Below are 14,178 nucleotides of genomic sequence, written 5' to 3'. Positions count from 1 at the left end.
AGTGTAAGGCCAGAAACTATCAAACTCTTAGAGGAAAACATAGGCAGAACACTCTATGACATAAATCACAGCAAGATCCTTTTTGACCCACCTCCTAGAAAAATGGAAATAAAAACAAAAATAAACAAATGGGACCTAATGAAACTTCAAAGCTTTTGCACAGCAAAGGAAACCATGAACAGGACCAAAAGACAACCCTCAGAATGGGAGAAAATATTTGCAAATGAAGCAACTGACAAAGGATTAATCTCCAAAAGTTTTAAGCAGCTCATGCATCTCAATAACAAAAAAACAAACAACCCAATCCAAAAATGGGCAGAAGACCTAAATAGACATTTCTCCAAAAAAGATATACAGACTGCCAACAAACACATGAAAGAATGCTCAACATCATTAATCATCAGAGAAATGCAAATCAAAACTACAATGAGATATCATCTCACACCAGTCAGAATGGCCATCATCAAAAAATCTAGAAACAATAAATGCTGGAGAGGGTGTGGAGAAAAGGGAACACTCTTGCACTGCTGGTGGGAATGTGAATTGGTACAGCCACTATGGAGAACAGTACGGAGGTTCCTTAAAAAACTACAAATAGAACTACCATATGACCCAGCAATCCCACTACTGGGCATATACCCTGAGAAAACCATAACTCAAAAAGAGTCATGTACCAAAATATTCATTGCACCTCTATTTACAATAGGCAGGAGATGGAAACAACCTAAGTGTCCATCATCGGATGAATGGATAAAGAAGATGTGGCACATATATACAGTGGAATATTACTCAGCCATAAAAAGAAACGAAACTGAGCTATTTGTAATGAGGTGGTTGGACCTAGAGTCTGTCATACAGAGTGAAGTAAGTCAGAAAGACAAAGACAAATACCGTATGCTAACACATATATATGGAATTTAAGAAAAAAAAATGTCATGAAGAACCTAGGGGTAAGATAGGAATAAAGACACAGACCTACTAGAGAATGGACTTGAGGATATGGGGAGGGGGAAGGGTGAGCTGTGACAAAGCGAGAGAGAGGCATGGACATATATACACTACCAAACGTAAGGTACATAGCTAGTGGGAAGCAGCCGCATAGCACAGGGAGATCAGCTCGGTGCTTTGTGACCACCTAGAGGGGTGGGATAGGGAGGGAAGGGAGGCTCAAGTGGGAAGGGATATGGGGATATATGTATACATATAGCTGATTCACTTTGTTATGCAGCAGAAACTAAAGCAACATTGTAAAGCAATTATACTCCAATAAAGATGTAAAAAAAAAAAAAAAACAACTCATGACTTATCCAGTGTTTATGTCTCAGCTCTGCTAGGCCTTGGCCTCCCACTTTCTCTCTACTGGCTTCCCCGACTTCTGTCAGTCACGCTCAGCCTCATATCTGGAAAGTAACCTTGAACTGTCACCCCTCCCTCCTGTCTTTACTGCAAACAGTCTGAACAACTTGCCCCCGACCTCATCATTCCCCTGAACCCAGGATCCACTGGCAAATCCGGGCTTCACCCTTCAGGAGCTGTGCTGACCCTGGGCAAGTAGGTTAACCTCTCTTTACCACAGTGTCCTCATCTGTAAAATGGAGATAAAGCAGTACCCACCTTACAGAGTCCTTATAAAGTCTCCATAACTGGGTCCATGCTCGGCCTGATTCTGGTAAGCTAGGGTGACTGTCACTGCTACTATTGCTACCTCTTCCTAATCAAGGCAAGTGGCCTTTTCTCGGTCCTCATCCCTTCACTTCCCTGCACAGGAGGGTCACTGTTTCTGGACCTCCACCACCTTGCCCCTCGCCGCATCCTCCTACACGCTGCTTCCTGCCTCCTTTGCCAGCTCCTGTCCTCCTCCCAGCCTCAGTGTGGGCAGCCCTTCTCCCTCCGTTCGTCCTCCGCACACTCCAAACTCTTTCCTTTGTAAGTTTCAAGCCTGAAGTGTCAGGCTTCACCCCGCAAGGGCATCTTTCATATCTTTTTCCCCCCAGGCCTTTTCATTTTACAAAACTAGAAATCCTCTGCGTTTTGAAATAGGATCTTCCTCATAAATACTACTTGCTAATGATCACGTCACTTAACATGGCATATGTTTCTTCATCTGTAAACTGAGAAGGCTGCAGGGGAGGGGCAATCTCTCAGGTTCCCTCCTGCTCAGAAAAATTTCCACAAATTGTTTTCAGACCCCAGCTGCCCGCCGGCCCTCCCCACGTGGATGTTTGCCATGACCTCCAACTCCACGTGCCTCACTGAACACATCACCTGACCTCACACATCAGCTTTTCTATTTCTGTTCACGATAATGTTCGTTCCCCTCCTCACTCAGACATGGAACCCGGATATCTAATCAGTCCCCAGGTCATATCAACATTCTTTCATACCGTCCCTTCCTTCCTCTCGTTCCTTCCAGCTCCCCAGTCCTAGCCTGGCCAGTCGCTTCCCCCCGTGCTGCCTACTGAGCCCTACCCACTTCAGGAAGACACAGGTTCTTCCTGAAAATCCATGTCTTGCACATTCCTCTTCACCCTCCCCTTGCCAGTCATAACTGTTCCTAATAGCTGAATCCCTGGAACCTCAAATTCAAGGCCCAGATTGCTCTTACCTCTCTCTTTAAATTTCTCTCCCACGATGTTCCTTCTGAACCTTCCATTCCTGTGACGGACCTACTTATAAGCAGTTTCCTGCTTTGCTTCCACCATCTTGGTCCTAACATACTTCCCGCAAACCCCTTCCCCATCAAGCTCATGCTCATTTAAGTACAACATTTCTTTCAAAGCCCATCTTGCTGGCTTGCATGATTTTTTTTTTTTTTTTTTTTTTTAATTTCAAGCCAACCTTCTCTGTGAGGTCTTCCTCCAATGACCAGCTCATGACTGATTATTTACTTGTGATGAATTCTTACAGCACTTTTGTATAGATTACTCACTGGCTTATAGCAAGAGTTCTTATATATTTTCATGATCTCCTTATGGAGTTACCCAGTTCCCTAATTATTATACATTTTCAGCTTCTCGAGGACAGGGACCACAGCCCTCTTAGCTCTCCAGTGATATCTACATGGTGATAGTAAATATGTTAACAATAATGGTGATGACTAAATTGAAAAAGCAAGCTATGATAATCTGTCTATAGACAATACAGCAGCAATCCTCACAAACACAATTTCACAGGAAAACATAACAAAAATGGGAAGTTAAAGGAAGCAACACATACAGCCCCACAGCACAGTTTTCATTAAGTCTGCCACTTAATTTCTTTTACATTTGATCCGGGCATGTGAGAATTACGTGAAAGTGCATTTAAAACTGTAAAGTACTATATGAATGGAAGGTATTTATCATGAACATCCCGGCCTCTATGCCTGGAATGTTTGAGAACTCTTGGCATGATTTCTACAAGTTCAGAGAAAGGGTTGTATTAAAGGAGTGGTTCTCAACTGGGGACCATTTTGGTGCCCATTTGACCATGCCTGGAGACATTTTTTGTTGTCACAAGTGAGAGGGTGTCGCAGGCTTCTAGTGGAGAGAGATGCTGCTAAACACCATACAATGCACAGGGTCGCTGCCCACAACAAAGCCTCATCTGGCCCCAGATGCCAAGAGTGCCGAGGGTGAGAAGCCCCATGTTAAACGAAGCTCACCAGAGGATCAAGACTGACCATTTCCGCACGGGGCAGAGACGAGCTGCTCACTTCCCTGGAAAGACTGCCCCCCGCGTCCTGTCTTATTCACAGTATCCCAGCACCTGCTCCTACCACTCCACAAGGCTGTTCAGGTTCCCAGATGATCTTTTATTTTCTTAATTTTTATTTTTTTATTTAACTATTTCATTTTGTTGGAAAATATTTGACTAGGTAATACATGTACATAGTACAACATTCATAAAGTACAAAAGAGTCTACAGGGAAAAAAGCCTCCTTCACTCCTTATCCCCCAAGAAGTTCCCTCCCATGTTTTTCTTCTATAACTTTTACAGTTTTATTTTTTACATTAAAATATTTGACTCACCCAGATGATCTTTTAAATGTCTGTTATCAACATGCCCAGCCTATGATGTTGGGGAGTTAACCTACCCATATTCCGATGTTTTGAAACTATTCTGATTTCTCAAAGTCAGAAAATATTAATAAACTCTAGAAGTTAATGAAGTTAATCTGTAACTCTGGATATAGGAGGATGGACTGTATATTACATTACAAAAACTAAAGTTTGATTTAATTAAAACAGTGAGTGTCTTTGAGCAGTGTGAATACCACAAAAGTAAAAATCTTTCTCATCAACTGAAAATTCATGGATTTAAATAATTACATACAGAGTTTAAAAACAGCTTGGCATATTACAGCCTTTGAGAAATTCTTTTTCTTTGCACATGTATGTTTTTGCTATAGTAATATCTGTGATCAAGGATTACTATTGAACTAAAAACAATAAACAGGAGGTTTTTTTTTTTAAGTCCTAGCTGTTATGACAGCTAACTCCCAACAAAATACTCCAGGAAAAACAGAAATGATGACAATTTGAAAGCACCACAAAGTGCTTTCAAACTGCATGTAAGGAGGTTCATTTATAAATATAAACATTAAAAAATGTGCCATTATTTGAAAAGAGAAAATATAATAAAACACACTATAACTAAATACCAAATGATGTTATACTCCTTGAACAAGTTTTTTCTTCTCTTTGGACCTTTGTCTTAGACAGAATCTGAAGTTCAGATTAACTGATGCACTCTCAAAGATCTCTCCCACTTCTAAAAGCCTCTGAATTTATGATTCTGTAGACTGTTTCTTAATGAATCACTTTCATTTCAGAGATAAGAAGATGGGCTTGTGGACAAGTCTTTTGAATAGGTGACTTAGACTAGGAGTACTCAGTTCTGACTACACATAGAAATCACCTTGGGAGTTTTAGAAAAATAACAGTGATAACCTGCCCCCCTAACGCACACCAGTTTCTGATTCACTTGGTCTAGGATGGAATCTAAGCATGGATATTTTAAATGCTCTGTAGGGGATTCTAATGTGCTGCCAACATTAAGATCTACAGATTACATTGGGTTGGCCAAAAAGTTCATTCAGGTTTTTCCGTGAGATGGTATGGAAAAACCCGAACGAACTTTTTGGCCGATCCAATACTAAGGGTTTAAAAACAAATGCAGCAGGAGCCCAAGTTGGTAAGCTGAATGAGCAAAGCAGATTGGGCACAAGAAACTGGAGAACATGTGTCTCATCTATTTCAGTAAAAGTAAGACAGATCTTTTGGTTTCTTTTCAAGAAATGCCAGAAATCCCCAGGCTTTAAGTGAAATTCTGATACTGTACTTAAATGCTGACAACTAATTCCAAACAATTTGAAGAGAACATGGAGGTCCCACAAAATCTACCCACAGGTTTCATTTGGTCCTGTAGCCACCAGTTTGCAACATAAACAAAACCAGTTCAATAAACCAAGCCCAGCTTTTCCTCTGTGCTCTGTCCTGCTGCTCTCCCAACTCAGAGCCTCCCCCCCACCCCCAGACCTTGGGCCATAACCTCTCCCTTTCCTTTTCCTTTCCATTGTCTCTTTTCCAATCATCTTCATCATTCCTAAGACATGGAAACTGAGACCCACACATTAAATCTTTATTTGGCCCTGGCTGCATCACTGGATGGGCTTCTACGCCCGGGAAAATTCAGGTTCTAAACTGTAACCTGAGGCTGTGACTCCAAGATGTCAACAACTGGTGAGCTTTGCCAAGTCAGGGGAAAAGCCGGTCAGGCTCATAATTTCACATTACCAAGACTTTATCAAACAATATATGGAAGTCTTCATTTAATGTCTGCTTTTGTCTTGCTTGCTTTTAAATCTAAACCACTGCGTATGAGAATTATCCTTGGTGTTGTTACTGTTTTTGTTTTTTTTTTTAAGTTCCTATGTCTGGGCTCTGCCGCAGGATGACTAAATCTGAATCTCTGGAAATGGAGTCTGGGCACTGGTAGCTTTTAAGACTCGAGGTGAGTCTGATGTGACGCTCACGTTGAGAATCGTTCATCTCTACCCGTCTCCTAAAACTGCCGATTAGCAGTGTGTTTAACTCCAGATGACTATCATCTTGAGTTCTTTTAACTTGTTCAAGGATGTTCTCACCTCTGTTCTCATTGTATCTTCACAACTCTGTGAGTTTGGCAGCTTGGACACTATCATCAGCATTGGACAGATGAGAAAACGAGGCATTAAAAATGTTAACTGGGTCTTCCCTCGTGGCGCAGTGGTTGAGAGTCCGCCTGCCGATGCAGGGGACGCGGGTTCGTGCCCCGGTCCGGGAAGATCCCACATGCCGCGGAGCGGCTGGGCCCATGAGCCATGGCCGCTGAGCCTGCGCGTCCGGAGCCTGTGCTCCGCAACGGGAGAGGCCACAACAGTGAGAGAGGCCCGCGTACCGCAAAAAAAAAAAAAAAAAAAAAAAAAAAATGTTAACTGAGTTGCCCCAGTGGACACAGCTAGTTATTGGCAAAGACACACTGTAGCTTCACCTGAGGCAGAGTTCCTTGATCGCAACATGGCTGCTGGCAAAGTTTCCCCAAACCATGGTGCTTCCCTATCACTGAATTCCTTTATGCTTAGTAGTAACCTTAACACACAGGAGGTGAGTAGAAAAACCAATGAATAAAATGTGATCAACTTCCAGAAATAAATGTAACAATGTTTTTTTTTCCTTATCATACTTAACCCTTCCCTTATTTTATTTATTTTTTATTATTTATTTTTAACATCTTTATTGGAGTATAATTGTTTTACAGTGTTGTGTTAGTTTTTCCAGCTATACATATACATATATCCCCATATCCCCTCCCTCTTGTGTCTCCCTCCCACCCTCCCTATCCCACCCCTCTAGGTGGTCACAAAGCACCGAGCTGATCTCCCTGTGCTATGCGGCTGCTTCCCACTAGCTATCTATTTTACATTTGGTAGTGTACATATGTCCATGCCACTCTCTCACTGCGTCCCAGCTTACCCTTCCACCTCCCCGTGTCCTCAAGTCCACTCTCTATGTCTGTGTCTTTATTCCTGTCCTGCCCCTAGGTTCTTCATGACCATTTTTGTTTGTTTTTTAGATTCCATATATATGTGTTAGCATACGGTATTTGTTTCTCTCTTTCTGACTTACTTCACTCTGTATGACAGACTCTAGGTCCATCCGCCTCACTGTTTTTAAAAGACTCAATTTAGGGTAAGTGTTCTAAGTTGTCCTTCTGTGAAATCTATGATGCTATTTGGAATGTGCTTCCTTCCACGAACCTGCACACCACCTTTCATAGATGCACATTCTCCCAGGGACTGAGAACATTCAGGTAGTTTCCATTAAGGTATTATTTTCAGAGTATTTTCAAATGATTAAATATTCATTGAATATTAGAGGTAAGGGGAACTTTCCTGATCAGCTTCCCCCATCTCTTCTGATAGATGAGAAACCTGAAGTCCCTTTTAATTCAATATATATGGACCGCTAACATTGTGCCAAGCACTGCACAACCATTATCCTCATTAAACCTTCTGAATAACTCATCATACCACTACCACCACGTTTAACAAATGGGGGGTGGGGTGGGAAATGAGGCTCAGAAATGCTAAAAAAAACACAAAACTTGCTCAAGGTCCCCAGGCTGGAGACCTGGGACTGATTCAAAGTGTATGTCCTTATCCTCCACCTTCCATCACCTGGACTGATGATGGTGCAAAAAGTGAAAGATAAATCTTTATTTAAAGGTGAGGTGATCAGTGGACACATTTGATGAGGTAGAAAAGTGGCATGTAGGCTAAGCCTTCACAAATATATAGCATTTCAGTAGGCATTCCAGTTTGGAATCAACATCAATATTGAGGCAGAAAAGTGAAAGGAAGGGTATAGGGTGAACTGGGAGAAAGAGGTGAGGATTGTGGAGGGTCCCGAGCGCCCAGCTAAGGAATTTAGACGTTAACTGTAGGCAACTGGAACCCACTGAAGGTTTTCAGAAGCAAGATGAGTTTTAGAAATGAGTTTTGAAAACATAGATCACATGGAAGTGTCGAGATTGAATTAGGGGAGCAGAGCTTGGTACAGAGATCAGCTAGAAGCCCATCACACCTCCTTTGCTGGCTACTTCACTCTTTACCACGCGCTGTGCTTGCATCTGCTCCCCTGAGCGCTGGTTTCTTCGGGGCACCTCAATGTCCGTTTCACCGTTCTTGTATCCCAACCGACCGCTGCAATTGCCCTGTCTAGGGCAGATAACAGAGACCTGAACCCGGGCAGTGGGAATGGAGATGAAAAAACAGATTTCTGGAGCATTTGCAGCACCTGGTAACTGCTCAGAAGCGGAGAGAAGGTAAGAGAGAAGAAGAAGCAGAGTAGAAAAAGACTCTGACGTTTCAACTTAACAGGGGAACAAATAATGAGATACAGAAAGAAAGGGATGGTCAACAGTAGCACAAAGTGCTGAACAAGATGTTTTGGCCAAGGTCTCAATGCAACAGGCATTTATTAAGCAGCTACTCTGTGCTGGGCATTAGGGGAACAGTAATGAATTAGACTGGTCTTTGCCCTCAAGTATCACCCAGAGGGAGGAAAAGACAGCCTAGCAATAACCAGGTTCCTGGCCTCTTAGTCTCAGGACAAATGTCCCCTCTCACACAGGCCCTCCTAGAGGGTCATCTGTTTCAAGCACCCTCCCCCATCACATGATCCTGTTTTATTTCTTCATTGCTGGAACAAATCACCAAAATTCATTTATAGGTACATTTATTGTCTGTTTCCCCCAGGAGAATGGAAGTCTCACAGAAGCAGGAACTTTATCTTGCTAGTTGCTAACTGCCACATAAACCCTCAGTAGGAAAAACTCATTGAATACGTTGGAGGGGAAAAAAAAAGTGCATAAACGTCAAGGTTAAGACCTCGAGCCAAACTAGGTGAGTTTCTCGATGCCTAAGGCGACATACTGAACACTGAATTAACTCTGAAGGGTAAAGCCATTTTGAGATTGGGGTCCAAACCGAAATCCAGGGGGCCCACCATGGATCAGAGCCCTGACTCGGCTGTTTCGCATAGATTTCAGGAATACCCACCCAGCGAGAGATATTTAACAATGAGGCCAGCCAGCCGCCTGGCTCAGGTTTTATTTCAGTTGTCCTTCTGACGTCAGAAGAAGCACGAGTTGCTGCACAGTTTCTTCTATCAAGGTGACAAATTACAGCCTTGTTGGGCCCAGCAGTCTGCAAACCATAGATTTATTCTCTCCTCCCCCTTATATTAAAATTTTTTAAACCCACGGCAGAGATGTCAGATTCCTTTCCAAATGCAAATAAATCCTGTTTCCTAGCTCTCGGGTCTTTTTTCACTCATGAAATACATCACCAGGGATTCGTATGCGGAAGTATGCGATCCTGGTGGCAGTTAGGTTTTCACCGTAGAACCAGTGCAATAAAAACCGGGTCCGCGCCGCAGAGTGAGACACAAAGGACTCTCAAAATTGTAGCACCACCTTCCTAAGCCGAAGACAGCCTGTGAAAGGCACCCGAAACTCCGTGACGCGCTTACCGCGAAATTCCTTTTGCCGCCATATGCACTTGTACCTTCTCTGACTACAGTTCAGCCCAAACCCAGGGCCGGGCGATTCCGCAGGGAAGCGGCGCCCAGGCAGCCCTGTAACCTGGAGGTCCCAGTGGGCGCTGAGGAGCCCGATGCTCCGGAAGGCGGATTACGGTGCGGGGCGGGGACGCGCACCAGGGCGAAGGAACACCTTCCTCCGGGCACGGCCGCGGCGAGGTTAAAGGCCTTTTGTGGCAACGTTTAGGGAAGCGAGCGAGATGCGGGGGTGGAGGGAGGAGGTGGGAGTGCAGGCGAGGACTGTCCGCGCCCGCGCCCCGCGCAAGCGGTGGCCTTTTGTTCGCCAGCTGAAGCGGATCCCAGCTCTCAGAGTGGCACTTCTCTCTTTCCTTCTTCATTTGGGAAAGAACTTCTTTGGGGCGGGAAAGGGCAGTGAGTCACTGCCAGCATCCTTTAGCAATCACCCCCTCACCTCCACCCCACGACCCGCATCCTCCCACTCCTATTCATACTGAGAGCGGGGCAGAGCTCGAGAAGGGCCGGCAAGCGTGCTCCCGTTTACTCGGGCTCCGCGCCTCCGCTCCCCGACCCGCGGCCAGTCCCCGAGACCCAGACGGCCGCACACACAGTCCCGAGGACATCACATGCCCTCCTCGGGGCCCTGCGGACACAGGAAATTCCCCGCAACTGCCCGGCATTCAAACACTCCTCGGGTATGCAGTCGCGCCCTCACCTCGGCCGGGCTCTCCAGACCCTCGTGGTCCCTAACCCCCGTGTGACTGAACCAGATCTGGTGCCACAATCTGTCCCTAAGAAAACAGACTCCAAAAGTAAGCCAGAACCCATGCAAAGGTGAAATAAGGGGCCCCGGCACCTCCTTACACTGTCGTGGGTGGTCAGGAGAACCGGGGATCTGGACTTTTCCTAAAATCAAAATCCGAACGCATCCGGCACAGCCGCGCACTCCTTCCTTTCTCGCCGCATGGATGACTTCTGCATTACCGCCTCCTCTCACATCTAAAACATCCCTTTCCTCCCCGCCGCCGCTCCCTCAGCTCTCCCCGGGAACGCGAAATCACCTTACCTCGGGCAATAAAGGAAAAGTGGCAAAAGGAGACGTCAAGGTATCCGCCCTTCCGGGATTTTCCCCCGGCCGTGCGATGTCCTTTGTGTCAAGGTCTGGCTGCCTCAGCGGAGGAAAGGTGGCCTCCGTCAGTGAGGTCTGGGCAGGGAGGCTCAGCGTGGCGTGGCGGATTTCCGAGGAAGGTGAAGGGCGGCGACCTTCAGGCGGAGCGGCGTGGCTGCCCCAGCCCGCGCTCTCCTGTCTCTCCTCCTTTCGGAGCCGATTGCATCAGAATCTCCCCCCACAACCAACCCCCACCCACACGGTGCTCGCCAGCCTCGCACTTACATCCACATGCTCGGCCGCCGAGGGTCTCGAATCGCAGTCATTCTCCTATTGGGGGGCGCGTCGCCCCTGTGCATCCATGGCTCGTGACGGTTTAGCTGGGAAAGTCAGGCTATTCCTCCGCGTCCAGCGTGCCGTCGCCTCCCCTCCTGCACGCCCGCTCTTTAACCGAAGCTGCGTGTCACTCAGCGGTGCCCGTCACATGGTGCCTCTGCCGGCGGCCGCCCCTTGCTACCTCCTTGTCACCGCCCGCCGAGGATGCAGCGACCGCGGCCGGCGGAGACTGAGCATTCGGGAAGAAGGGAGGAGTGAGGGAGGGGTTGCGGGGCGTGCGTGTGCGGGGCGCGCCGGCAGTGGCACCGGGAGCAGAGGCTGCGCGCAGCCTGGACACCTGCCCCACGCCCCCCTGGGGCCTGGCAGCGAGCCCAGAGCCCAGCTGCGGCGGCGGCTAGAGAGCCCTCGGGGATGGAGGAGGTGGGGGCGGCTTGGGGGCCGCGGAAGGAGGAGAGGAAGGCTGCGCCCTGCGGGACTGGGGGGGCGCTTTTGGGGTCAGCGCCAAGGCCGGGCCGGGGCGCGGGAGCGAAGGGAGCTGCATTGTGGGAAGGGCGCCGCGTGAGGATGGCCGTGGGAGTGGCTGGTCGGCGCGCAGCCCCGCGAGCCGCTAGCGCCGCAGAAGCCGCGGGTATAGAGGGAGCGGCGTGTCGGCTCCCCCGGGAAGGCGCCGAAATGGCCGGGGTCGGCGGGGAGGGAGCCGAAGCGGCTGGGGCAGCGCGGAACGCTGCACCTCTGGAAACCCTTTGTCCGCAACCCGCAGTGGGAGGCACCTCCTGTCTTCCGGATCCAACACCCGCAGACCTCGCCAGCCCTCCCCGAGATCTGTTCTGGGGGGCTCTGTTTGGGGGATTGGGTGGTTTTGCTGAACTGCGGGCGCACTCTGGCCCGGCGGGGAGACCCCACGTGATTCCGCTCCGGGCTCGTCGGGTTCAGGGAGCCCGGCGCTCCAAGTCGGGGGCCAGCGGGGAGCGAGGGCGCAGGATGGAGGGGCCTGGGACAGCTGGGCCCATTTCCCTTCCTTTTGCTCACTCTTTGTTCCAGGCACAGCCCCCTTGAACTGGCTGGGCACTTCCTTGCCGGGGAGTGTGTTTCCTTAAAATGGCGACAGGAAATCCCACCTGCGCGTCAGCCAATTAGACTGTCAGCGCAGCGCGAATTTGCGAGGTGGAAACTCGAGCCTTTTATTGACAGGAACGGTTCCGTCTCCGTGTTCCATCAAAACAGGAAAGGGAAGGTGAATCATCTGTCAAAAATTAATCTACCTGGAGCATTTCAAGGGGGCAGACCGAGTAGCCTCTGTCACCGAGTGGCTATGGCTTTTTAGTCACCGCTGGAAAGGAGAGAATACAACCAAACTCCTCGTAACTGACTAAAATCCTCGTTCCGTCCAGTCTTCGTTAGTTCAAGAATGGCTATCAGAGAACTCTACTCTGAAGGCCAGCTCTTGAATAAACCTGAGAAATGGAAAGGCAGTGCAAACAGAAGGGAAGATACCGGGCAGCCTCGTTCAGACAGACCTGCCATCAAATTCTGCCTCAAACACTGCGTCCCTTGCCTGCTTAACTTTTGTCTTTAGTCATGTTTCCCGATTTGTAAAAAAGAGAGTTAGTAGGACCCATCTCATAGTGATATTCTACAGGTCACCAGAAAGTTGGTTCTTCTCCCCCTTCCCTCCTAGAGGAAGCTAATTTAAGATGAAATTACTAATTATAAGTAGTGTGCACCTTGCCTGGCAGAGATAATTCTTATGACTAAGGTAGGAAATCTGAACAGGCAAAGTAGGTAGATTGTGAGCATAGCTCCATAAGCCAGTTGAAATGGTTACCTTTTTTATCATCATGTGTATTCACCAGTGTTTGGAGAGCATCTGATCGCAAGCTTATCTTTTGATTACAGTTTTAACTTATTTGCTAGTTTCTGTGCACCAAAGACTGCAGTTAAGTAGCATTTTAAAAATTGGATTCAATAATGATGAGTTGGGCTTCACTCCTTGCCAATTACTGTGCTAAGCACTTTACATATAAATATTATTACATGTAATCCTTTCAACTACTCAATTCGGTATTATCCTGTTTGTATAAACAAGAAAGCAGGTTTGAAGAGGCTAAGTTGGCCACGTTCACTTAAGACAGTAAGTGGTGAAAGGGGACGTGAGGGAAGTGGTTCCCATTCAGGCCTGAATTCAAAATCCACGCTCAGGCTTAACCATGATGCTACGACCATTTGCAGGTAGACACTCTTGGGCCTTGAGTGTGCGAAGGTCTTCACCCCTCCTCTGGCTTTTAGTTGACAACCTGGAACTGAAGGGTAGACATCAACATGGAGGCTGAAGTGAAGAAGCTGCCGTGGGGAGGATTGCGGGGAAGGAGAGTATGGGTGGTGTTCAGGACGAGTGCCTGGTCACTGCAGTGGGGCTTTTCCTCCAAAACTGCTGGTAGGTGAAACTTCCTTTCAGCGGTCCTTTCAGTAGCCCAGCACTTAAACCCAATTGCTGTGGTCTCAAATGGGGGAAAGGGGTGTCGTGATGATGACTCTGCTATTCACTGTGTGCTTCCCGAGAGATAAGCAACAGGATAAGCACCTTACAGATGGTCTCTCGTTTAGTCCTCACATCATTCCTAAGAGGTTGCAGACCATCCTACCCCCTGATTCAGAGGTTAAGAAATTGATTCCAAGTCCACCCAGCTCTAATTGGCATATCTAGTCTTACATCCGGAGCTGACGCCAAAGCCAGTTTTCTGTGCCTGGCTCTAAAATGTTCCTCGATGCTGGAACAGCCGCCTTTGGAGGACCAAAGGCAGGTCCTCCAAAGAGGTCCTCCAAAGAGGTAGGACAAATCCCAGGCCCCTCTGCCTTCACATGGGGACCACTTCCCTATTGCCAGAGACCTCAGGAGTCAGTTTGCTCTGTAATAGGTTTCTGAGCCCCAAGAGCATTGTCATTCGGATCTAATGTTACTGTGGACCTTTGCAATTGAGTAGCTAGATTTCCCCAGAAGATATTCAGGTAGTCAGGACACATTTAATGGGTTATACTGTGGACTGCCCTATGGAACTGAGAAAAGAAAATTCTGTATCTGAAAGGGAGGTGGGAGCAGGAAGCTCTAGTGTGAAAGGAGAACTGAATCACCTCAGGTCACCTGGGAGTTTTCTA

At 47.3% G+C, this 14,178-nt stretch overlaps 1 protein-coding gene across 1 annotated transcript in view; it reads right to left on the bottom strand.

The window, feature by feature from the left end:
* The window catches only part of SLC38A1 (solute carrier family 38 member 1), a 69,462-nt gene extending 58,353 nt beyond the window's left edge, over positions 1 to 11,109 (bottom strand). Inside the window, exon 1 of the mRNA XM_027093514.1 lies at positions 10,648 to 11,109. The gene's annotated coding sequence lies outside the window, so the exon portion shown is untranslated. The remainder of the gene's footprint in view (positions 1 to 10,647) is intronic.
* Between the last annotated feature and the right edge of the window lie 3,069 nt (positions 11,110 to 14,178).

This window comes from Aethalodelphis obliquidens, unplaced genomic scaffold, assembly GCF_003676395.1.
Source record: "Aethalodelphis obliquidens isolate GAN/ISIS:26980383/991018 unplaced genomic scaffold, ASM367639v1 scaffold84, whole genome shotgun sequence".
Lineage (NCBI taxonomy): Eukaryota > Metazoa > Chordata > Mammalia > Artiodactyla > Delphinidae > Aethalodelphis > Aethalodelphis obliquidens.
The sequence above is the reverse complement of the archived record's forward strand: the minus strand, read 5'-3'. Positions and strand labels throughout refer to the sequence as shown.